Source organism: Cupressus sempervirens, chromosome 10 (genome assembly GCF_028749045.1).
Source record: "Cupressus sempervirens isolate cs-2001-9-10 chromosome 10, ASM2874904v1, whole genome shotgun sequence".
Lineage (NCBI taxonomy): Eukaryota > Viridiplantae > Streptophyta > Pinopsida > Cupressales > Cupressaceae > Cupressus > Cupressus sempervirens.
Genome location: NC_143127.1, coordinates 216,634,839 through 216,661,524, shown reverse-complemented (window position 1 = coordinate 216,661,524; position 26,686 = coordinate 216,634,839). Strand labels below are relative to the sequence as shown.

The window sequence follows — 26,686 nt, the reverse complement described above, 5'->3', positions numbered from 1 at the left end:
GTTGATATTTATAGGATATATATATATTCTATGTGTTAAGTTTCCTGAGAATTTTTATTGTATTTTATTATCTTACAATTTCTATATTAAAGATTAGTTATTAGGGTTTCTACTATAATTTATTTGTTTAGGGTTATAATTTCAAATTATTATTAGTTTAAGGAGGTTAGTATTCTAGATTGTTCGATTTCTTTATGTGTTGTTTCATTGTGGGAAACACATGTATGTGATTTTTAAATTTAAATAAAAATTAATAAAAATTATCTCTATATAGTGAATACATGAAAGATATAAATACAAATATGAAACTTATGTTTTTTACATTTATAAAATAAAAGTAAATAAATTTAACATATAAATTCAATTTTCTTAATAAAAACTAAAAAATAACTAAAAATCAATAAATACTACTAAAACTACTAAAAAACATCAATAGAGGGACATAAAACACTTTTTTGGCAAAATGAAGAAGTGTAAAATGTATGCCTTAAGTGGAGTAGTATTTTTTCTTTTAACTTATAATTATATATAATATTAAATATTTTGTGTGTCACGTCTCTTATACGCATAATATACATGAATGGCATTCTTGTGCTTCGAAAAGAATGTTAAAGTATACATGCAACACATAAAATTATTGATAGATATATTATGTTCCACTCAATGAGTTTATAGATTGAATAGATGATATGAAATCAACATCTAACTTTATATTTTCCTATATATTTAGACTTAGAGTTATATCTTAGTGTAGTTAACAAGAGACAACAATTAAAATACTATACTATTATAGGTGTAACTTGTTTGTGTGTGTGAGTTAGTGTAATTGCAAAATGAACAACACACTTTAATAGAACACTAGATTGTTAGTGCATAATCATCAAATCATGCAAATAAAAGAAAAAGAACTAACAAGGGCATCCTATTGCTCTTTATCAGAGACACCTAAGATGAGTAAATGAGCTAAGTAACTAAGTGCAATTGCACAACTAAGCTATGGTGAGTATGAAATTCTACAACATAACATTATGAATGCAAGTAAGTGAATCATTTTGAAAACATATAGATATGTATGTAAAATTGTGGATCAAATAAGCCCAAAATTCATTCCTTTTATAGAAATTGAGATGAAATGAGTGGTCTAGATTGATTCTTACCTAGTGATTAAATTTAACTCTAAGTGGTCCATTTTAAGTGAAACCATGTGTGCTAATTCCAATTGGTCTATTGACAACTAATTTGTTACTTTGTGAGTAGTTGTAATTTAGGAACTTTTATCAATTCATTTTAGTTAATTACTTTACGCAAGTGGATTTAGTGAGATTGATTTAATTAAATAGTCTTAGTAATTAATAATAACTAAATGCTTAATTCTAGATTTTGATGGTTTTGATTAATTATCCAAGTGACTAATCAAGGTACATAATTAAGGAGTAGGTTCTAATTTAGAGAAAATAGGGCTCCTACTTAATTAGCTTTATTTTTTATTTTTTATTAATAAAACTATTGTTAATAGACTCTATCTCTCTCTCACACACACACACACACACTCAGGCATCCATAAGGGGTCTTAGGTACAAATGTACCTTATTTCAACAATATAGAGCATCTATAGTCCCTAACATTTTTTTTTTTAAAATCTTCAGATCTAATGGTTGGTTTAATGTGCATTATTTACAACCTAAGAATGAAGGTTTAGGGATTCTATTTTAAATATTATTTTTTTAATTTTTTATATGGTTGATGTACATATAAGATATTTATTTTGCATGTGTTAAGTTTCTATATGGTTTTTATTTTATGTTATTGGCTTACAATCTCTATATTTAAAGTTAGTTATTTACTATTTCTATAATGAGTTAGTTATTTAAGGTTAATTCCAAGTTAAAACAATTAAAGTTTGGTATTCTAGATTGCTTTATTTCTTATATATTGTGCCATTGAGTGAAATGCATGCATGTAGTTTTTACATTTTTAGAAGGAAAAAAACCACAATAAAGATTACATCTCTTGTTGGGCCCATTTGCCGTTGCACCAAAAGCCATGACTATTAGTGAACATGGAACACCACATAATTAACCACCTGTGGGCAGGGGAGCATGACACATCACCCAACAATCTCCCCCTCGATGCGCATACCAGGTGCTTACGCGGGTCGGGAAGGCACCAGGGAGATTTGAACCCATGACCAGGCCAAAACCAGGCTCTGATACCAATTGTTGGGCCCATTTGCCGTTGCACCAAAAGCCATGACTATTAGTGAACATGGAACACCACATAATTAACCACCTGTGGGCAGGGGAGCGCGACGTATCACCCAACATCTATATGTACTGAATACATGAAATATATAAATACACATATGAAACTTATATTTTTTACATTTATACAATAAAGTAAATAAATATAACATATAAATTCATTTGTTTGTACAAAAACTAAAAAAGACTATTGAAAACCAATAAATATTACTAAAAACAACAAAACATTAATAAAATTAGAGGAAAAAAGAAGAGAAAGGGCCGTCCTAGAGGGATGTTTGGTTGGAAGTGGAATAGGGTATATTAAGATTGATTAAAATATAATTTATTTATTTTTTAATACATTATAATAAAGTTCTTGGCCTTCTGTTCCATTGTCTCCATGTTCATAATACACTCTAGAAAATTCCTTTGATCACTTTTCTACTATGGATCAAGTTCATTTTTCTTTCTCTACATCATTATCTCTAGCACAGATACCTTTTGTCCCTCTAGCACCCAAGAAACATGGTAGAAAGAAGAAAACTAGTAAAGCCTCTCAACCATCCCCAATAACAACTTCTACTATTTCGGGCATCAAGAAGAGAAGGAAGAAGCTTCTTAAAATTTTGAGCATTTCAGAACAATTCAAGGAAAAAGACTTGTCTAGTCTTTCTACTAGCAAGCGTATGAGGAGCACTCCTCGAGGACTATGAAGCTCATTTCTTGGAATTTCATAAGCATCAATGCCTCCATCAAAAGAAAAATTGATGGAAGCCAGGCATGCATAATTGTCCTCCTATAGGAAACAAAGCTATCTACTTGATTCTCTCAAGATGTTTTTTTCTAAATGGAAAAAATGGCAATTCTTCTCATCATCAACTCAAGGTGCTTCTGGGGGTTTGACAATTCTATGGAACCCCAAGATAGTAAAAATAATTCACATTCACTCACATTTTCATTGGCGATTGGTACAAGTCTCCTCGTTTGACATATAATTCATGCTTGATAACATATACAGTCCTACGTCCACTAAAGCAAAAGCTAAATTATGGGACACTCTAGCTATTTCAGTTCATAATTATATTCTTGGTAGCGGGGTAAAAGCACAAACCTATCTCACCCTTTTGTAAAGAAAAAGGCTAACAAAAGTATAACTATTCACCTTCAGTGACATAAAATTGGTATTATTATTTTAAACTTGAAAATGAACTAAACTAATTAAATGTGTAGAAATGGATGAAGTTTAGGATTATAATTATTTCAAATAAGAATTGATACATTTTCCTAATTTTTATACATGATTTTTTAGCTGCTAAAAAATGTTGAAAATTAGGGGTCTAGTTCCCACCACAAAATTATATGGAAATTAACTTATTTAACTTTGATCTCAAACTACGTTATAGATAACATAATAGGTAGAAAATTCAAGAATAAAAATTGGCTTCAAACCTATATTTTTTCTTATATAATTATTCAAATTCCAAATCACCTAAAATCAATAGTTTTCATCTCGCACCACATTTTTCAAAACAAATCTATTCTAACTAGGACAAAAGCTATATATTCTAGAAGAGACTCTCTCCTTTAGAATATCATATAATTTTTAAATTTTTTTGATATGATCTAATATTTTTTTCTTTGTCAAAATTGACATCTTTTTTAGTGTTAAAATATGTGCTTGTAGAGTTTTTTAATTACAATATACTATATCTAATTAAAGCATTATAAAACCTATATGAGAATGTTCTTGAATCTGAGCTCTATAAAATGGTGTTTATATGTTATTAAAATAATATCATAAAAAATAGTAAGAGTTATTGAAATGACACTTTTCTAAAATAATTTTATTTTTTTAGTAATTGGATACAAACTAGTATAAAACATTCATTTAATAGACATTTCCAATTGGAAAAGTGTGAGACCATATATAACTTAGCTAGAATAATTTTTTCTAGATCATATGTTTGAAAATAATTGATCTTTAAATATAAATACTCAAATTCAATCATTTTGATAAGTTGGCCTGAAAGGTAACACAACTTTATACTTTTACCCAACGACTTCAATGTTATCCTCTCCCTTATAGTGAAGAAAGGAGGCATCTCCCCCACCCCCTACCCCAAGCAATGATGAATGACTTTTCATTCTTTATTCAAGATAATACTCTAGTCGATATTTGTCCCTCAAATGGTTAATTCACATGGACAAAAAAAGGAAAGGCTTTCATGAAATTGTTGAAAGATTGAATCATTTCTTGATTTCTGATTCCTGGGCAACCTCTAATATGTAGTTTGAATCTCACATTCTTCCTTTCCTATAATCGGACCACTGCCCAATTTCATTGGTTTTTTCAACTTTAAACATCAAAGTGAACAAAGGTTCTTCATTCAAGTTTGAGAAAATGTGGTTCAAACATCCACATCATGAAGATGCAAAATCTTAAAAAGAACATAATCATCTAGAATCAGGATGTGTTTAAGAATATTTTTCAACAAAAATTTGTTGTGTAATTAGATTTAGAATAGATCCACTCATTTATCACAAAACATGGGTTGTCCTAAAAAATGTACAACAAAAAACATTGCAACAAGATTGGGAATAGCTTAAAAAATGAGAGGAGATATACTGGGAGGGAAAGTCAAGAGAGACATGGGGATGAAATCACAACCTTCTTCTGTAAGGTAGAAAAATTAAAAAGGAAACTAATACCATCTTCTCTATCCACCATGCTAACATAGGAGACCTCATATCAAATGTTGAGGGAAATAAATCAAGAAGGACTAAGATTCTTCACAAGTCTTTTAGCACCACACTCCCTAGCCCCTTCATGCAACATTGATTCTAAAATTCTAAAAATAATCTCATCCCTTCTTACTCCTTGGGATAATATGCATCTCATAAATCCATTCACCACTAAACAAATAAAAGACGTGGTCTTCTCCCTCCCATCAGACAAATTTCCTCGACCACATGGATATACAGCTATATGTTTTTCAAAAGGCATGGGATGTAATAAACTTTAAGCTCATGCTAGCTATGGAGGAATCCATAAAGAATGGTGTTATGGTAAGTCATTTTAATTCCACCAATATTACTGTAATTAAGAAGGTTAAACAACCTAATTCTTTTGTGGATTTCAGACCTATTGCCCTATGTAACACTATTTACAAAATATTCACATAGGCAATTTACCTATTGCAGCTATTAATTCCTAAACTCATCTCAGTCCAACAAGGTGGGTTTGTGCTTGGAAGAGAAACAATCGAAGGTCAAATGTTATCTCATGAAGTGTTACACTCTATTAAGCAACATAAAATCCCTTCTTGTATAGTGAAACTAGATATGATGAAGGTTAACGAAAAGCTAAAATGGAACTTCCTTCACAAATTTCTATTGGCTTTCAATTTTTTTCAAAAATGGTGCAAGTGGATCATTCAATGCATTAGAGGGGTTGCTTTCTCCATCCTCATTAGTGGGTCACTTCAATAGCACACAAGGTGTCAGACAAGGTGATCTACTCTCTCCATCTTTGTTCATAATTATGCAAGAGGTAGTAAGTAGATCAATATCATAGGCTCATGATCATGGTCTTTGGAAAGGAATCACTATTATCTGGGTTGGCTGCTTTATCAAAAATCACACAGATGAAAAAAGTCCTCAAATTTTATGAAATGGCTTCTGTGAAAAAACTCTTGAGCCTCACAAGTCATCATTATTTACATTTAATGTGAAGGTTTCATTAAAAAATAAGATCGCTTCTATTCTAGGCTTTCAAGAAGCTACTCTACCCAATACATTTTTGGGAATCCCCCTCTTTATGGGAAGTAATAGAAGTAAATTCTAGAATTCCATTGTTGACAAACTGAAGGCAAAAACTACCTCATGGAAAGCATGTTGGCTATCCCTTTTAGGCATACTACTTCTGGTAAAATCTTGCCTTGATACAACCCCAAATTATGTCATCTTGGTCCTCAAAGCCCCTACTACTATCATCAAAAAACTTTATGAGATCTCCTCTCCAACTTCATTTGGACAAACAACATGACAAGCAAGAGAAGGATTCATTTGGTCTCATTCAAAAAAATGACACTGGGTAAACTATTTGGGTGTGGGACTCCACGATCTTACCCTAAAAAATCAAGCATTTGTTGCATGGAAAATGTACACACTCCCCTGAGCCCCTTGGGTTAGTATAATACAAGCCAAATAACTAGATTCTCCCAATGGATATTCACTATGCAAAATCCTACTTTTGGATCAACGATATGGAATTTCATGCTCCACTCAAGGTAACTTATCACTTCCTACATTACATGGTAAGTCCACAATGGTGAGAAAGTCAATTTATGGTTGGATTCTTGGTCTTTTTTTCCCCCTTTTGTGTCTATTCAGGAGGGTAGGGTAATTGTAGCTTTGGTATCATCAATTTGGGGCATAAAAATTGTGCACTACATTGACGCAATTCAAATTGGCACTAACAAAGTCATATGGAAAAACTTTTATGTTGCTCTTGCTCACCAACATTTACTATGTGATATTCTACAAAGCATACACATTTTCCTCTCAGACATCCAAGATGAAGTTAAATGGGCCCCATCAAATACCAGACACTATTCAGTCAAGTGAGTATATGAAGCACTCTCTACAATCCAAAATGATATCTTGTCAGTTGTAGACCCTTCAATTTTTGTTGGAGTCAACTCATTCCACCAAGAGCTAGATACTTGTTATGGTTGGCTTTGTAGAAGAGAGCATTGACAAGTGATTTCCTTGTAGACTTAATATCTCTAATCCATTTCTTTGTGTTTTTTGCAAAATTATGTATAAGAGTCAAAACACATATTCCTTGATTGTAATTTTGCTCAAGATTGTTGGATTTTTATTCTTGAAAGGCTAAACTTGAGTTTTCCCCTTTCAAAGCATCTTTGGGACTTGCTACAATCTTGGCCCTTGCTATACCAATCTTCCCTTTTTCATTCCTTGTGGATTTTAATTCTAGGGATAGTTGTTTGGGCACTATGGTGGGAGTGGAATCAAACTTGATCTTCAAACAAATGGTATCCATTAACTCAGTATTCCTTCAAAGATTGGAATTCTATTTTTTAGAATCTGTTAATTCACAAGTGTTAAAGAAAAACTCCTTGTTGGCCTTCTTTTGACTATGGGATACAGAGGTGCTTAAGAACTAGAAATATATTAGTCTTCCTCCTCCAAATCCTTTACCTTTGTCACTCAGTAGTGAAGAAAGGAAATCAGTTGGTGTACCCCCGTGCCACCTAACCCAAGTTAAATTTTGATGGTGCATTGTGTGGCAACCTAGGAGTGTCTGGTGTAGGATTTGCAATCAGAGATCATAATGGCTCCCTAATTCAAGGTTCCACAATTCCTCTTCATCACATGACAAACAATACAATAGAAGCATTTTCCCTGATATATAATCTTCGAGCAGTTTTATCCCATGGCATTTAAATGAAGGTAGTCATTGAAGGAGATTCAACAATTATCATCCAAGCAACCAAGACCAAGAAATCCACAAACTGGAGACTTTGCTAGATTGTGGTGCAGGTATGGAAGGTGTTACCAAAATTTGAAAATACTTATATTGTTCACAGATATAGGGCAACTCATTGACCGATGTATTTGTCATATGATGGGATCAATTTAGCAGTCAATGAGATGTCACCAGACTTGGAGAATTTTCAAATCATAAAAAATATATTGGCCAAAGATCATGCTAGTTCTCAGAAATGAGTGTAGATTTCTTTGTGTGTTTTTTTTGGTTATGTTCTTTGTTATTCTACTCAGCCTTTTTGGCATATTTTGTAAATTTTTAACCTATTTTAATATATAGAGGCTTCTACCTGTTGTCTTAAAAATTTATTTATATATTATAATAAAGTTTTAAGATTATATAAATTTAGAGAATCAAGAGAGTTTCAATAAAAACTAATTCTTTTTTTAATTGTGCAATTTTAGAATAAATTATAAATATTCTTATTAATTATTAAATTTTGTAGTTTCCCACTAAAATCATGTAGGAAGAGAATGGAAATTTGTGATGTTTAATAGTCAACTTTTTTATTATGTTGTTAATTTTTATAAATTGTAAATCTATTCATACTAATTGCATTTTGATAGTTATTTTGTTGGTTACTATATTTTTTCTAGATTTACATGTTTTCATCTTTTTATAAGTATTGAATGTAATGTACATGATTGTATTTTGTCATCTTTGCCTTTGTCATCTTACATAAGTAGGAGAGGTGGTTTAGAACATGAGTTTTCTTCCTATTGATACTCTCTTTACTAAAACTTTGTCTATTGTAACAAAGTAAAACAATAATATAAAATTATACAATCTAAGAGACTTGTGATATCTCCCACTTACCAATCAACGTGCTTTCAAAAGAGAAGTTAATGATATATTTTAAAACAATTTGAACAAATAAGAAACACTCTTGTTAATCATTAATTTCTTGTACTTCTTAATAAAATCTTAAGAAACATGAGAAGCTCAAAATTGTTTCAATGGACATCTAAAATCAGAAAACACACTCCAAAAAAAGACAGACACTGACAATATTTCCATACGTTCAAGGTACAATATTTAGCCAATTCAGATGCCTGTGGAATCCTTGAGGAATGCTTCTTGAGTATCTCCTAAGAAATACTGTGGACTCATAACTCTCAACTTCTTTTTAGGCATCCAGTAGTCTACATAGTCTGCATAGAAAAATGGCTTTGTATAGAAACTCAGGAGGAGCATGAATGAGAGTGGTATCTGAGTTGTAATAAAAGAATGGCACTGACACATGAGAATAACCCTCACATACAACTCTGTGTATTACATTGTGAATCCTTCCATTACTCCAAGCCTTAAAAGAATCACCCATGTAAACCACAAGAGAGTTTTCCACAAGTTTCACAACTACCCATTTCCCTGCCTTGCTCTTAATCTCAAGTCCCCCCATTTTATCTTGGTACATTATCACAATACAATTTTGGTCTATGTGAGTTGTACAACCTCCCTTTCCCTTGGGAGGGGCATTACAATAGTTTGTACGAAGGTTTCCTACAAACTAAAATGAGGAATAATATTTACTCACCCCAAAGCTCTGCAGAATAGCTTTGATGATATCTTTTTTAACCTCTTCGACTACACTTGCATAATCCTCTATGATTTTGCTGCAAAATCATACTCATTTACAAAATATTAAGATTAGGTAGAATATGTTTGAATGTTTTATGTGAGATTATACCTACTTTTTTCGACTATTTATTGATATGATTTTAGAATCTCAAAGTTTCTCAAATAGTCCACTTTAATGGCTTTGCATTATTTATATATATATATATATAAACATTTTTCTTCATAGAATACTTCTTAAGCTTTGATTCTTAGTTTCATTTGAAATAATTACAAATATTTATTGGTGGACCTCCATTAAAAAATTTGAAGTATAGTATTTAATCTAATCTTATTTTAAATTTCTAAAACAACAAACTATTATTATATTAGGTTGATTGAAAATAAATATCACAAGATATCCTATATTTTAATTTCAGCAATTCATTTCAGACTATACCAAATTTTTAGTAGAATCTATTTACTAGTGTGAAAGTACAAAACTGTTGGAACTAGATTCTCTATCACATTTTATATCATGAAACTACTCTTGAGAAATTACTTGAAAAGATTTTATACTAAAATAAATTTATAAGTAATTGTGAAAGAAAAGCTTATGTTTTCTGAGAAACCTTTAATAATGGTTTATAAGGTTCAAAACCATCATATTATGATTCATATCATTCTTTACACAATAAAAATATTGTTATAAAAAACTAAAAGACCTTTAATAACTAATTGCACCATAAAAGTAAAACAAAATTTATTTTGAATGTACCAAGTTTTTGGGTTTGAATACTGATAGTTGCCCCTTCCAACACTGTTGAAAAGAACATGTTTATATCTAGTAAGGATGGATGTAGAATATATCCCAAAGAACCAACTGTCTCCTTAAATAATAAAGAGACCTCCTTCAACTGTTGTACATAAGGATCCAAAATCATAACAACCTTGTAAGATTGATCATGTAGAGAATGGACAAGAGGGTTAGAGTATTCCCTCGCAACAACTGAAGAAGGATCTTCTTCATCAAAGAGAATATGTATATCATCAATGATGTCTCCCAAATCTGCTATGTAGGACTCCACAACAAACCTAAGATTTCTATTATGTAGTCATCCCCTAATGCTAGAATTGGAAGACAAGGTGTACCCAACTGTACTGAATTACATGGACCTATCACTGTAGAAATGTATGCATGTGGAATTTTCTAATGTTGTGACCTCGTTCTACATCTATGAATAGGATTCCTCATATCTGAACCTGTTGAATCACTATCACTATTGTCACTATCAATTTCCACAATGTATGAAGTATGGAGAGGATTAGAGGATAAGCTAGGTGAACTTTCCTCAAAGTGAACCTTCATCTCTATGAATATCTCATGATTCTCGGGATCCATAAGTCTATATGCCTTAACACTTTTGTCATATCCAATGAAAGTACAAGGCCTTGGTGGTGGCGCCTTGCATTCCCTTGAAGATATGTATGCCCATGCTGGACAACCAAAAACTCTGAAGTGTTTCACAATAGGTTTTCTTCTACACCATGCCTCAAAAGGAGTCATTCCATCTAAGACATTATAAGGAAACCTATTAAGGATGTGATTGGCACTACTTATTGCTTCGACTTCAAGTGATGGATCAAGAGACTTAGCTTGAATCATGCAACTTGCCATTGACTTAAGAGTTCTAACCCTCATTGTTGCAACACTTGTCTTTTGTGGACTAAATGCTACTAGATTCTGAAGATCAATACCCTCAAGTTTACAAAGTTCTCTAAGTCTCAAGTTCGCATATCTACTTGCATTGTCCATACGAAGAACCTTGATGGCTTTCCTTGATTTCTTCTGAACATGACTCTTGAAGGCTAGAAACTTATCAAACACTTCATTCTTGTGATTAAGAAAGTAGACCCATGTGTAGCATTAAAAGTCATCAATGAAAGTAAGGACATAGCGACCCTTGTTAACTGATGTCATTGAAAAAGTCCTGTTAGAACTGTGTGAACCAACTCAAGAACAATTGATGCTCTCCAAGACTTCCCTTTGTCAATCTTCTCTTCTAGATGCATATCCATTGAACAAGTTGAACATTCACCCATAGAAAAGTTGATTGTAGGTAGAGCTTTGACCATATTTTTTGAGCTAAGTTGATGAATATTTCAAAAGGCAAGATGTCCATACCGCTCATGCCATAATTTACTTTGTGATTGTGATTGTGTCAACAAGGCATGTGAAGGATACTTAGGCACAAAGTGGGAGAAAGAATAAAGCCTTATGTCATGATTAACTTTGGGTAAAAGTACAAAGTTGTGTCACCTTTCAGGCTGACTTATCAGAATGACTGAATTTGAGTATTTCTATCCAAAAAACAAAAAAAAAAAAATTCAAACATATGATTTTTGATAAAATTATTGCAGCTAAGTTATATATGGTCTCACACTTTTCCAATTGGAAATGTCTATTAAATGCATGTTTATACTAGTTAGTATCCAATTACTAATAAAATACAATTATTTCAAAAAATTGACATTTCAATAACTCTTACTATTTATTATGATATTTTTTTAATAACATATAGACACCATTTTCTAGAGCTCAAAGTCAAGAATATTCTTATATAGAGTTCATAGTGTTTTAATTAGATATAATATATTGTAATTAAAAAATTCTACATATACGTATTCTAACACTCGAGAAGATATCGATTTTGAGAAAGAAAAAATATTAAATAATATCAAAAAAATTTAAAATTATATGATGTTCTAGAGGAGAGAGTCCTCTTGCAGAATCTATAGTTCTTCTTTTGTTTGGAATAGATTTATTTTGAAAAATGTAGTGGGAGATGAAAACTATTGATTTGAATAAGTTGAAGTTTGAATTGTTATAAAAGAGAAAATATAGGTTTAAAGCCCATTTTTATTTTTGATTGTTCTAACTACATATATTATCAATAGCATAATTTAAGATCAAAGGGAAATAAGTTTATTTCTATATAGTTTTGTGGTGGGAACTAGACCCCTAATTTGAAGCATTTTTTAGCAACTAAAATTTATCTTTAAAAATAAGAAAATATATAATTGCTTATTCCAAATAATTATTAAAAATTATAATCCTAAAATTCATCCATTTCTACACATTTCATTATTTTACTTAATTTTAAAATTCTAAATAATAATACCAGTTTTATGTCATTGAATATGAACAACTACACTTTTGTTAGCCTTTTCCTTTGTAAAAGGGTGACATAGGGTTGTGCTTTTACCCCTTTACCCATGGAAACCAATGAATCATCCTTAAGATTTTGCACCATTATTGAATCAAGAAGAAACTCAACTTTATTGCCACCTCCATAGTGAGAGATTTGATAAATTGAAAGAAGATTAGTGCTAAGGTTAGGAACATAGAGAACATCTTTGAACTCTCCATTCTCCATCTCAACTTGTCCTTTCCCTTCAACTCCCACTTTTGTATCATTCCCTAAAAAGATGTGAGGTACCTTAGACTACTTCAATGAAGAAAAGTGTCATTTTGAAGAACACATATGATATGAGGCACCCGAGTAAAGAATCCATTCCCCTGAAGAACTTGAACTTTCCATAAATGCTTGCCCTTTTCCCTTTGAAGTGGATGGATTTGAATCCTTGGAAGTATTTGGCACATTGATTTTTTTCTTCCTAGTAAATTTTCCAACTCATCTATTCTCTTAGTCTTGCAATGATGCTCATCATGATTTAGTTTCTTGTAATATGCACAAAATAGTTTATCCTTCTTGTTGTTGTTTCCCTTATTGTTGGAAGAAGAATTTCCTTGTTGTGAGGAGGAAGATTGTTGTGTCTCTGATTGTGATTTTTGCTTCCACTACTTTTTCTTGCCATTGATAAAAAAATTTCCACATTGATTTTTTTTGTTCTCATTACTAGCCACCAATGTTGTAGACTTGGATGACTCGAGAATTCCCATATCTATCAACTTGGATTGTTCCAACATCAACATTTTTGCAAATGTATCAAATGAAGGCTTAGTGAAGGCACTTCCCATGGTCAACCTATGAGTCTTGTAACTCAAAACAAAAGATGCATACTCTAAAGGTAGCCTCTTCAAGATGTGATGAATCAATCAATCATCCTTCATGGGATTACCACAATCTTTAAGTAGTGCTCTTAATTCATTGGCTTTGTTGACATAGTCTTGAATTGTGTCAAAATTCTTAGGATCCAATAGAAGTAGATCATCCTCAATCTAGAAACCCTTTTCCTCATCCACCTTACCATACAAACTTTCAAGTTTCTCCCAAGCACCCTTGGCATCCTTAAAGCTCGAAATGTGGAAGAAGAGATCTCTATGAAAACAACTCCTAATAATTCCTAAAGCTTGGTTGTCTTTAACTTGCCAATCAACTTGTGCATCAACATCAGTGGGTTTTACAATTTTACCATCAACATATAGATTTAAACCTTTTTCCATTAGTCTACTCCATATACTATTTTTCCATATAGTATAATTGTGTGAAGTTAGAAGTAGAGTTTTAGATGAACCCATGATGCAAAAAAATAAAAGAGCACAAGAGAGAAAGAGAGACACAAGAACAGAAGACACACCCCCCCATTCACTCAATCAAAGAACACCCCCCCCCCCCCCCCCCCACAAAAAAAAAATGGTGTGTTTGGTACTTTATATGTAGTGCATTTACAATAGGCCACTTCTCAAAATGGACAAACATGGGCTTCTAATTTTGTTGTTTACAACCTCCTTTTGGAGTTCAAATTTGTACTTAGCAATGTAGCTCAGATATTCAAAAATTTTGAAGTTTTATCTTAAGCAATACAATGCAAAAAATGACCTATTTTTTAAAGTGGTATTTCTATTCAAATAAGACTATAATCTAATTGCAGATCTGGAGAGTAGACAAAAAATTAAGCACTTTCAAAAAAAATGAAACCTAAAAATGTGTCCAGATGAGCTCGTACAGAGCATTTGAAGTTGCAAAATGCAGGATTGGATAGGTATAGTCACCAAAAAATGAAATTTCTGACAAATCCATGTACCAAAACCAAAAAAAATCATACCACTAAAAAGTTCAAGAAATTCTAGCCAAATTTTTTTTAAATCACCTAATTTGGAGTGCAAATGACTGAGATGTGGCCTCCCAAATTCGAACTGTCAAATCAAAATTGAATATAGCGAGGGGTCTGATCAGCAAAACACTAGGTCAAATTTGACGTCCAAATAGTTGTCATAGTAGTGCAATCTAGCCTACTGATGACGGTCAAATGATCGCCAATTTTATTGTCGTGATTGGATGATGTCAGCAAACAATGGGTCTGCCTGATGATGTTGTAGGTCGTATTGTATTGTTGATGACATCAATTGTATAGACACTAACATCAGTCGGTGACTAGGTGTACAGAAGTGCTGATGTGTTGTTGACATGTCTTTGCTGACAAGGTATCTTAGGTGGTAGGGGTGCTGACATGTGCAGGTATGGTGTGCCGAGTTGGATTGCTTACTGTGTCACTGACATTACTGCTTACTAGGTAGGTGAGTCACAAAGGTGCAGGTACACATGGCACCACATGGAGCAAACTACATGGCACCAGAAGAGTTTTCATCACCTGTGGTGGAGTTTGTGATTGCCAATGGTGGAGTTCACAGTGGCTGAAGTATTTCTATCAGTGGGAGGTATCAGCAATCATTGCCACCAGGAAGAAGGGGTTAGCAGGAGCTAGTGTGAAGGTTGGCATCAAGAGTTAAAAGGCTAGCAGGTGTGGGATTAATCCCACATCCTCTTTGTTGTCAACTAAAATGTGTTTAAAAAACACAATTCCACAAGGGATAAAACAAATGAGGTCGTCGGATTATGTGTTGTCACCGTGGCTTAGCAATGTGGTCGGTCATGGAGTATATGTGGCTAGAAATAATGGAATATTCTGCCATGATGTTGGAAATTCCTCTATAGGGGCTAGGATTTGACCACCCAGTTCCTTCAAAAAAATTTCCTCTACATGAAAATTTGATAATTAAATTCAGAGATCTGAAATGATCATACTAAATTTGCAAATGATCATACCAAATTCACAAATCGGGCCTTTGGGTGCCAATTTACAAAAAAAAATGGCCTCAAATTTGACTATAGCCTAGGGTAGGAAAATTTATAGTCAAAATTCATCGAATTGATCCTTCGGATGCAATGGTGAGGTTCACTTTGGCTCTAGATGCTCCCAATGATTGCAATACTCTAGATCTAAATCAAGGTCCTCTATGAGGTGAAGCAAAAATGGTCTCCAATGGCTATGTGAAGAGAAGCTCCCTTAGCTCTGATACGATGTAAAAAAAATTCCTTAGGGAAAAATCACCCAAGATCAAGAAGCTCAAGCACTAGCACAATATAGACCAATAAAATATGATCAAAATAACAATATGAAAATGAATTGATGTACATGCACACTAGGAGTGTATGTATATAAAGGCCTCTAGACTAACTAGGAGTCAACAAAGTGATAAGTCTCACAACTAAGCACATGTCCACTAAGAGTGGATTATCCTCCATTGAGCACAAAAGTTAGTGCAATGATGAGAGGATAAGCTTACATAGGTGTGTCATGTAAAAAGATGTTGTAGACATCATGTGCTTATTTAGAGTGTGAACAACTATGTTGTCTACATGACAACTCAGGTAATTATGCAAACTCCTTTGTTGTAGACACCATGCACTAAATTAGAGTTGCTAACTCTTGTGTTGTCAACAAGACAACTCATATGAGTACGCATACTCCTAGGTGTCTAATCTAATAAATAATAAAATAATGCATTAACCTAAGTAAACTTTAGTAAAGTGTAATAATAATTCATTATTTACACTAACAATCTCTAATCCATTTCTTTGTGTTTTCTACAAAAATTATGTAGAAGAGTCAGACCACATATTCCTTAATTGTAATTTCACTCAAAATTGTTGGATTTTTATTCTTGCAAAGCTAAATTTGATTTTTCTCCTTTCAAAGCATCTTTGGGACCTGCTACAATCTTTGCCCTTATTGTACCAATCTTCCCTTTTTGGTTCCTTGTGGATTGTAATTCCAATGATAGTTGTTTGGGCACTATGGTGGGAGCAGAATCAAAGGATCTTCTGACAAATGGTATCCACTAATTTAGTTAAAGAAAACCTCTTTATGGGTTATCTTCTCACTATGGGATGCAGAGGTGCTTAAGAACTGGAAATATATTAGTCTTCCTCCCCACAAGCCTTTACCTTTTCCCATCAGCAATGAACCAATAGAAAGGAAATTCATTGGCATATCCCAACTCCCCCCTTCCACAAGTTAAATTTTGATAGTGCATCATGTAGAAACACATATGTGTGTGCAGGATTTGCAATCAAGGATCATAATGGCTCCCTAATTCAGGGCTCTGTGATTCCTCTTCATTCCATGAGAAACAATACAACAAAAGCACTTGCCATGTTATATGGTCTTCAAGAAATTTTATTCCATGGTATAATGAAGGTAGTCATTGAAGGAGATTCAATGATTATCATCCAAGCAACTAAGACCAGGAAATCCACAAACTGGAGACTTTGCTACATTGTGATGTAGGTATGGAAGGTATTACCAAAGTTTGAAAATACTTATATTGTCCACACATATCATGAGGACAACTCGTTGGCCTATGTGTTTGCCAACCTAGCATGTGACGGGATCAATGAGATGTCGCCAGCCTTGGAGGATTTCCAAATCATAAAAAAAAATATTGGCCAAAGATCATGCCAATTCTCATAAATGAGTGTAAATTTCTTTGTGTGTTTTTTCTAGTTCTATTCTTTGTTATTCTCCTTTTTCCCACTAAAATCGTGTAGGAAGAGAATGGAAATTTTTGATACTTAATAGTCAACTTTTTTATTATTATCTTGTTAATTATTATAAGTTCTAAATCTATTCATACTAATTGCATTTGATAGTTATTTTCTTGGTTAGGATATTTTTTCTAGATTTACATGTTCTCATTTTTTTATAAGAATGTAATGTACATGATTGTAAATTTTTGTCATCTTTGTCTTTGTCATTTTGCATAAGTAAGAGAGTTGGTTTAGAACATGAGTTTGCTTCCTATTGATCCTATGTTTACTAAAATTTTGTATATTATAACAAAGAAAAATAATAATATAAACCTACATAATCAACAAACTCGTGATATCTCCCACTTATCAACAACATGCTTTCAAGAGAGAAGTCAATAATATATTTTAAAACAATTTGAACAAATAAGAAATACTCTTAGTTAATCATTAATTTCTTGTACTTCCTAATAAAATCTTAAGAAACAGAAGTTCAAAATTGTTTCAATGGACATCTAAAATGAGAAAACACACTCCAAAAAAAGACAGACACTGACAGTATTTCCATACGTTCAAGGTACAATATTCAGTCAATTCAAATGCCTGCAAAATCCTTGAGGAAAGCTTCTTGAGTATCTGCTAAGAAACACTGTGGACTCATAACTCTCAACTTCTTTTTAGACATCCAATACTCTACGTAGTCTGCATAAACAAATGGCTTATAAAGGCGAGGATGATCATTGTCTACAAACTCAGGAGGAGCATGAATGAGAGTTTTTTCTGAGAAGTAATAAAAGAATGGCATTGACACACGAGAATAACCCTCACATACAACTCTTTGTATCACATTGTGAATCCGTCCATTACTCCAAGCCTTAAAAGAATCACCAATGAAAACTACAAGAGAGTTTTCCACAAGTTTCACATCTACCCATTTCCTTGCCTTGCTCTTAATCTCAAGTCCTGCCATTTTATCTTGGTACATTACAACAATACAATTCTGGTCTGTGTGAGTTGTATAGCCTCCCTTTCCCTTGGGAGGGGCATCACGGTAGTTCATATGAAGCTTTCCTACAAACTGAAATGAGGAATAATATTTGCTCGCCCCAACGCAGAATAGCTTTGAGGATATTTTTTGTACCCTCTCTGACTGCGCTTGCATAATTCTCTACATTTGGCAATGTCTATACAGCCACGAAAATGCACTTCCTTATGAAGGAGAGGACTTAGAATTTTTTTTTAAAGGTGTGAAAAAGCAATGTAAAGGAAGTGCATTTTTGTGGCTGTATAGCCATGGGCATGATTTTGTTGCAAAATCGTACTCATTTACAAAAAATTAAGGTTAGGTAGAATATGTTTGAATGTTTTATGTGAGATTATACCTACTTTTTTCAATATGTGATTTTAGAATCTCAAATTTTTTCAAATAGCCCACTTTAATGGGTTTGCATAATTTATATATATTTTAACATTTTCTCAATAGGATACTTCTTATTTGACTCTTAGTTTCATATGAAATAATTACAAATATTTCGTGGAGGTTATATTGTTTAATCTAATTTTATTTTAAATTTCTAAAACAATAAACTTTTGTTATATTAGTTTGATTGAAGAGAAATATCACAAGATATCCTATATTTTAATTTCAACAATTCATTTCAGACTATACCAAATTTTTAGTAGAATCTATTTACTAGTGTGAATGTACCAAAACTATTGGAACCAGATCTTCTATCACATTTTATATCATGAACTTCTCTTGAGAAATTAGTTAGAAAGATTTTAGACTAAAATAAATTTATAAGTAATTGTGAAAGAAAAGCTTATGTTTTCTGAGAAACCTTTAACAATGCTTTATAAGGTGCAAAACCATCATATTATGATTCATACCATTCTTTACACAAGAAAAACATTGTTATAAAAAACAGAAAAAAACTTTAATAACTAATTGCACAGTAAAAGTAAAACAAATTTTATTTTGCATGTACCAGGTTTCTAGGTTTCCTCGAGGCCACAAATGCTCTGAAAAAATCTCTGTTGCAGTAGGATCTACACAGATGCTCTCGTAAAAGGGCAGCCCATGCAAGTCTGCCAAGTAGCTAACATTCCATGGTCCAGCATTGTATTTTTGTTTAGTCTCTTTCGGAAGTGAAAATGTTTGTCTGGCAACTGAATCCATTTGATGAATAGTGTCTTCCTTGATGCCATGATTCTTAACCACAAAAATCCCCATTCTTCACAGGCTCTCCTCAATTCAGCATAAGCTCTTTCTTTATCATCTTCATTTAGGCCATGACTTAGATGAGAAAGATCAATAACAGGAATTTGTTCATCATTCGTATCACAAGATATGATTGTTGGGTTTTTCATGGATCAGCTAAAACTCAAACCTAATTTTAAGGATCATCTAAAATCTAATGAAACCTAATTTTCATGGATCAACTAAAACACTAATCTTTTTCTTTTTAAATCTATGACAATGGTTAAGATGCAGAGTGAGTAGGGAAATAAACTAGTGATCAGGACTCTTGTCATATCTTTTGGAGCATTTGAGTAGGAAAGAGATTCCACTGCAATTAAGAAATCAGTGAACAATTCATAATACGTCAGAGATAGTTGATGCAAAATGTTTTGTTAGTCATGATATTCTAAAAATGGTTCATCTGATAAAAGAAAAATTCACCCAGTTGGAATATTCAATCAAATTTCTATCAACTTGAAGACAACGGATAAAGATTTCAATATGCCTTAGATCCAAGATTTCATTACTATCCAGAATAAAAATCATCTATTGTGATTTTCTTCATTGAATTCAAACATTGTTTATTTGGGGCAAAAATACATTTAGATTTCCATAGCCTGATTTTATTTTATTGGATTTAGTTTATTGACATTTATACTGAAGACCACAAGTATTAATTTAATTCTGATAATGCTTCTCAACGATAATCGTTATGTAATAATGGCATATAAGAGGCATATTTATGAATTAAGAGTTCACATGTTCTATAGATCTAGTTTATTTAACAATCAATATAAATTGGTTCAAACTCCAGTTGCATATAATTTACCTACTTAGTTTAAGATCATAGGACAAAATCAAACTTAGTTTGATATTCTGGTGTATCTAATCATATTTCTATGTTGAAATATAATGTAATAGTACTTATCATTAAGATGTAGGTACAAGTATGCAGTCAATAGACAAAACCAGTCAGTAAACATTGGGCAAAATGGCAGTAATGTCAAACGGGATGCATATAATAAGTCAGATGTAGCAGTTAAGGTAAAGGCCTCGCCTGCAAAAGCCATAGCAGCCGTATAGTAACATTATTCAGGGGCATCCCTTTGATATGGGGAAAAGCAAGTCAAAATCCATAATGGATGCAAGGAAGAAACCAAGATTTTGAGGACCTTTTGTCCTGTAAAGTTGGAAAGCCTTCGAAGCATGCAACAACAACTTTTATCGAAAATGGAGAAAATTGAGTAAAATAGTAAATTTCTTACCGCATGTATGAGTGAAAGGTATAGAAAGCTCTTTAATATGAGCAGCAGGCAAACCTAAAACAACAGGGACTTGTATGGTGTTTCCCACACTGTGATTTCCATGCATGAATGAATGGAAGAAAAATAAATGTATAGTAGTATAATATATTTAATAGGAAAATAAAGAGTAGAAAAGTTCACAAATCTAATAATAATAAATTAAAAAGTTTTCTAGATTGGATCTAGATAGTAGAAAAATATATCTATAAAATAAAATATACATATATTTTCTCAAATGAAAAATGAAAACACACATCATTACTTTTGAATTAAATAGCTCTATATTCTTCACATTTAATCTATATAAAATCAACCGCATTTATTATTTATTTACTATCATTAAGATTAATTTTTGTCTCTTAGATTAAAAAATTACAATTTAAGATTGTATTTATATAAACACATATTTTTATTATTATTATTAAATGGGTTCTATTGATACCAATTGATCTCAAACCATAATATCCAAACTTAATAAAAGAAACTTTCATGACATTCTTTATACACATTTTTATTTTAGAAGTGCAACCAATGCATTCCGATTAAATCCCAAACTATATTTATCATTCAAATGATCTCAAACCATAGTATCCAAACTAAATAAAAGAGACTTTCATGACATTCTTTATACACTTTTTTTTTTTAAAAGAAGTGCAACCAATACATTCAAATTAAATCTCAAACTATATTTACCATTTTTTTCCTATTTTCAACAAGCACCCAAATTAAAAAATGTGCTTTGAAGTCAGCCCAACCAATTCATCACCTTCTATAGATAAACTTCAAAGACAATAAAGTCATTTAACAATTGTCAAACATCATCATACTACTAATAATATTAAGCAGTTCATAAAATGTTTTATTATTTGGGGACAAGTTTTGTTCCTTCAAACTTCCTCATCTGAAGGTGGCCTTGTCATGGTAGAAGTGTGATTCATAGTACAGTGAAAATTATGTATTTCTTCTCTTATACAAATGCAAAAACAAAAACAAGTATTGAGACTCTTAACATTGGTAGAAAGGTTTCATAAGTCAATTTGACTGATTATTATTATTTCTATTTAGAAATCAATGGAAGGGGATCCAGGGGTTAAATCCACACATTTTGCTAGTTGAAAAATGGAAGGGTTTGACCAATAAGCATAAGCATTAGGAATTTGGTTCACAGTTATTTGAGAATTTATAATAAAGAAATTTTTAAGAATATGTATTTTTACATAACAGTTTAAGTTTGATTGGAGTTAACAAGCATAATAGGTATAACACTATAAAAATGATTATTAATAAATTAACAATAAAAAATTAATATGAAAATATAAATTTTAATTGAATATATATATATATAATAATTATTTAAAAATTAAATTGTAAATTTGTAAATTTAAAATGGTTATTAATAAATTAACAATAAAAATTTAATATGAAAAGATGTATTTTAATTGAATTTGAAGAGACGCACTTTTAAGAAAACAAATAAATGGGGCATGTAATCATCTGTGTATGCATCATAATCGATTTGCTCTGTAAAGGACCTAATAAACCCGTATCAGTAGCATTTCAATTGCGAGGAAGACGCTGGGAAGATGACGGAGTACGCAGAACAGAATTAAACTTACTCTTACTCTACTCATTGTAATTCTAGTGCAACGTCTACACAGGTACAAATCTCCCTGCCAGAGCAGAGTGAGAGCAAGAGAAAATCATGGTATAAAGTTATAACACCACAAGACATCAGTGAGTGACAAAAGGAGGCCATCGGCTCTGTTTCTTCCCTCTGCTCTAATTTATCCCCTTCCCACTTCAAAATCCTCCTCCACCATTTCAAGTGGAATGTCTCGAATTTGCAGGATGAATGGTTCATGGATGAACAAAAGTTGCAGAAAGATTTGGGGTTGTTTGAGAAAGACAAAGCTTTCGTAAAGGATAGAGTAGTTATACTGCTCCATTTGCATGGAAACCCACTCCATTACTGACATGAAAGCTCTTCATGGTTGTGCCCATTATTTCTGCAATGAATGTTGGACAAAGTACATTCAGACCTCAATTAGGGAAGACAGAATGGGGTGTCTCACTTTGAAATGTCCAGAGCCAAAATGTGGGGCTGCCGTGGGTGAGGACATTGTGCTCTCTTTCATTACAGATGAACAGGACAGATCAAAATATGGGCAATTTCTTGTTGAATCATATGTTGGGCAAAACGGAAGAATCAAATGGTGCCCTTTTCCTGAATGTGAGTATGTTGTGGAATTGCATATTGGAATCATGGAATGCTACGATGTCACCTGCAGATGTTGTCATCATTTTTGCTGGAGTTGCTTGGAAGAGATGCATCGCCCTGCAGATTGTGACACGGCTAGAAAATGGGTGTTGAAGAACAATGACAATGGAGAAATGGAGAATTGGAAGATTGTGAACACAAAGCCGTGCCCGCGATGTGGGTGGGCAATAGAGAAGAATGAAGGTTGCATGCATATGACATGTGAGGAACTGTGCAAATTTCATTTTTGCTGGTTATGCCTTGGGGATTGGCAAGGACATCCTAACTTTTATGCCTATGACAGATTTAATGTTGATGAAATCAGAAATCAGAAATCAGAAATCCGAAACAGGGGAAGAGAAAATAAAGAGGGAAGAGAGGGAAGCCATTAAACAATCCTTGGACAGATACAGTCATTATTATGAGCGATGGGCAGCCCATGAAAAGTCCAAAGCCAAAGCAGAGTTGAATGTGAAGCATGCTCAGATCAAACAGTTGGTTGACAAGCAATTCGTACTAGTATCACATGTTCAATTGGTGAGAGATGCATGGGCTCAGATTGTTGAATGCGCAACAGTGTTGAAGTGGACATATGTTTATGGGTATTATCTCGCTGAAAATGAAAATAAAAGTGCCTACAAGGATCTGTTTGAATATAACCAAGCTTTTTCCGAATCTCATTTAGAAAAACTTCAGCAGTGTGTTGAAAGTGAGTTGCAGGTTTTTATTCAGAGTGAAAAGCCTACAGAAGAATTCAATGAATTTCAAATCAAGCTTGATACTCTCACAAATGCCGCTGGCCATTACTTTTGAAACCTTGTCAACACTATCAAAAAGGAAGCCAAAGCGAGAGAAGGCTAAAGCACTATTTTTTGATGAATAGTCATTTTCTATTAAAAAAAATACTCAGAATACAATTCACATAAAAGGGGTCAGGGGATACAAGATCACCCAGCAAATGCATTCACAAAGCCGAAGCCAAACTAAAAACACGGCCACAGCCAAAAACAGAAACTATTCATCAAAAGAAACATACAAAGCAACTTCAAGCTGCCAAAGCAGTGCCAGCCGAGAGTGGTGGATCATCTTTATTAGGAAAGCCCCAATCATCTCTGGGATTGGGGGGCGGGCTAGGAATAGTCCAGCCACATCAGCAGTAGCAGTAACCAGAGGATTAGTGGCAACCTCCACATCTTTAACCTCTGGCGGCAAAGGAGAAATCACCAAGTCCAGGTGAGGCCACTTCCTTGAATGCACCCGACAAGTACTAGAAGGAGGAGTCGGGGACCAACCAAAGCCACCATGAGGTGGGGAAGCTGAGAAGTGCCTCCATCTTCCATCACCACCACTGGGAGAGTGGTGATGGGAAGCTTGGGAGTGTAGGGTGTGCGAGTGGTGGCCTAAGGAATGGTGTCAAAGATGGCAGACATGAGGCGTCGAGGTATCTACCGAGGCATTAGGAGGAACTCAGGCAATAGTGCAGGGAGCATTGCCTCAATGGTTCAGCAGCTCCTACAGGTGAGCTACCTCAAGGGAAACTTTGTTAGCTTGCACCTAAATCTACATAATTACATTATTACAAATGCATGTCTTAGTGTACATAGCAATGTTAACATCCAAAAAATTGTGTGAAAAGAACTGGATTCCTATCTTTCCATAGAGAAAACAAAATTTTCATCTTGAAGGTATGCCAAATCTGGGTGAACTTCTAAGGAATTCTAGGGGAATCACCCAGCAAGATCATATGCCAAGAAAAGGGTTTAGCCCTGAATGGCTTGAAAAAATCATGAATCCAGTGCTAATAATTATGAGCACACTTACAAAACCAGAAAATATGCAAGAAAGACTCTAGTTGTTCAGAAAAGGGGCATCTATGATCAAGAACCCCAATGTGTTTGATTCGAGGCCCCAAGGGAAGACCTTGGAAGGCTAGGCACCAAGCAAAATGAGCAATATTGGGTTCAGTTATAGCATTCCAAATGGTATCAAAGTGTTTTCTCCATTGAGAAATAAAAGATTGCAAATGACATCTCTAGTTGAGCGTGTCCATCATCGAAAGATGGGGTGAGAGCCATCTTTATCCCAAATTTGGCTTGTAATTGGAAAATGGAGTGGCAGGATACCACTTCCATTCATGCCACCATGGTCTAACAGACTGAATCCCCACTTTGTGAACTAAGTGCACAGGGATGGAAGAGAGTAGAAGGTCAAAAGTCTGCCAATTTGAACAAATAAGGCGGTATTGTACTTGCATATCTTTCTGGGTCCTAAAACTCATGGTGACCCTTGAGAAGAGGTCCTTAGGAGTTCTGATGCCACGTTTGAAAAAATGCAGAGAACTGGCACCTTGAGTCTTGGCAAGGGGAGTACCCTGAATGGCAAATAGGGGAGACCACCAAATGTTCTATTGATTCAAGGAGAGACCATTGCAGAACTCATCTTTAGCCCAAAAAAGCCAAGGCTTAATAGCTTCCCAAGCTTTCCATATGCTCTTGATGAAAAAAGAGCCCTGAATGGCTACTGGCTCCCACATGATGAGAAGGGCTTGGAAACCAATCCCCTTCCATGCAGGCTTGTTAATAAGAAAGCCGGAAGAAATGCAGTGCAAAACCAGAATCTTCCAAGCCTCATCTCCAGAAATAGCTCGAATAATCCATTTTGCAAAGAGAGCAAGGCCTTGTTTCTATGTGGAAAGTAGACCAAGACCACCAGATTCTTTTGGGAGACAACAAAAATCCCAAGTAACTCTGTGAAAGCCATGATGATCAGAACCAGAGGCTCAAAGAAAATCCATGGGCAATCTTTCCAACTTCAAATATGAAGCTTTGGAGGAAGCCCAATAGGAGGAATAATACACATGAGTGGCTGCCAGAATGTTCGAGCAAATCTGGAATTTCTCACCAAGGGAGAGTGGTTTTGTGATCCAATAATCAAGCTTCTTGCTAATCTTGGCCAGCACAGCATTTCAAAGTTCCATAGGTGAAGCTTGGAAAGCAAAAGGAATGCCAAGAAAGCGGAAGATTTCCCCATGCGTAACCCATTTCCACTCAATGAGCTAGCAAATAGCCAAAACCTTCAGCAGCAAGGACATAAAGCATTGCAGCTAAAGGGCAACCTTGCCTAATTGAATAAAAAAGGCCAAACACCTCTGATTGTGAATTATTGATGGTAATGCAAGAATTAGTATCTCCAAAGAGCATCTCCATGGACTGAAGGAAATTGGGACCAAAACCCAAAGCCTAGAGCATAGCCAAGATGAAGGGCCATTCAATGCAATCATAAGCTTTAGCAAAATCTATCTTTAAAAGATAGCCTTTTGATTGGACTTGTGAGCCCATTCCATGCCTTCCCAGATAGCAATAATGTTGTCAAAAATATATTTGGACTTGATGAAGCCAATTTTCTCAGGTTGCACAATTAAAGGCAACATGTGCTTGATTTTCAGAGAGAGTTCCTTGGCAATAATCTTATAAGACACATCCAGAAGGGTAATAGGTCTCCAATTGCATATGTCCTCTAGATCACCAGCTTTAGGTATGAATTTGATATTTTCTTTATTTATAATGGCTCTGAAGCTTTTAAAATGATAGGCTTCAAGATAAACTATGTGCAGATTAGGACCTATATGCTTCCAAAGGTGTTTGTAAAATTCATAGGGAAACCCATCACACCCAGGGGA

General features: G+C 33.6%; 3 pseudogenes; 1 reads left to right on the top strand and 2 right to left on the bottom strand.

The window, feature by feature from the left end:
• Window positions 1-8,859: 8,859 nt before the first annotated feature.
• LOC149533403 (taxane 9-alpha-oxidase-like) lies at window positions 8,860-17,772 on the bottom strand (annotated as a pseudogene).
• A 27-nt stretch (window positions 17,773-17,799) lies between these two features.
• On the bottom strand, window positions 17,800-19,574 carry LOC149533402 (C4-beta,C20-epoxidase-like; annotated as a pseudogene).
• Window positions 19,575-22,724: 3,150 nt separating this feature from the next.
• Window positions 22,725-23,820, top strand: LOC149533401 (putative E3 ubiquitin-protein ligase ARI8 pseudogene; annotated as a pseudogene).
• Window positions 23,821-26,686: the final 2,866 nt, after the last annotated feature.